Source organism: Mesocricetus auratus, unplaced genomic scaffold (genome assembly GCF_017639785.1).
Source record: "Mesocricetus auratus isolate SY011 unplaced genomic scaffold, BCM_Maur_2.0 Super-Scaffold_100008, whole genome shotgun sequence".
Classification (NCBI taxonomy): Eukaryota; Metazoa; Chordata; class Mammalia; order Rodentia; family Cricetidae; genus Mesocricetus; species Mesocricetus auratus.
Window position 1 is genome coordinate 34,495,515 of NW_024429192.1, and position 997 is coordinate 34,496,511.

Sequence of the window (997 nt, forward strand, 5' to 3'; positions counted from 1 at the left end):
TCTTCTGCATATATATGACAAGTTTCCGTTTAATATTTAGTTTTTGAGACAGGGTTTCTTTGTGTGGCTTTGCAGACCAAGCTGGTCTCAAACTCAGAGATCCACCTGTCTCTACCTCCTGAGTGCTGGGATTAAAGATGTGCGCCACCAGCACCCCACTTCAGTTTAGTATTTTTATGGGACACCTGTGTGTGGGTTTCTGATCCTAGAGCCTTTTTTTGGATTCTTTTCCTTCTGTTGGTTTGTCTTGTCTAACTTCAACATGATAGCTTTGTTTTTTCATTGTTTTATTTTGTTAAAAAATAAAATAGTTTTGAAAGAAAAAATTGCCATTATTTATCAATTACAATTATTCTTCAGTTGTTACTGCCTTAGCTTTCAGGACATTTACAAAGTCCCTAGTCAAAGCAGGAGCTGTCTGTGAAGTCTCTTCCAGCCCTATGTGCTTCTTCCTTTTTGTCTCTGGTAGATGGCGATGGCCAGTTTTCTCTCTGCATTGGAGACTCAGTCAGTGAGTTTTGGTAGGGTATACTGGAAAGACAGCTCATAGACATTTTTCTTTTACTTCTCCCAGTTTTCATTTTGATATCAAGAATAACTTAAGTCCCTTGAAGGTCCTAAGAAATAGTCACCTATTTTCTTTTACCTATCTTATGAAAGTCAACTCCAGTTCCAAACCAATAGATGGGGAAAAATACATAAACCAAGTAATCCTAGATGGTGTACTCTGACAAATATTCTAAAAGGTTTCAGCAAATATTTTCAATTACTTCTTGGGTCCGGAGTGCCCTTAGTGCTAGAACATTATTTAGATTCTGATTAAGGTTTAACAAAGACTTCTTCATGATGTGGCCTAACATTGGCTACTAGATACATTTTAGGCTTCCTCTAAAGAATCTGATGATTCTTTTGGATTCAAAAAATAAAGGCCAGAAGGTGAGATAGAAGCATTTATGTTTCTATATTTTTATAATGCAAACGTTGAAAAATTTTTTAA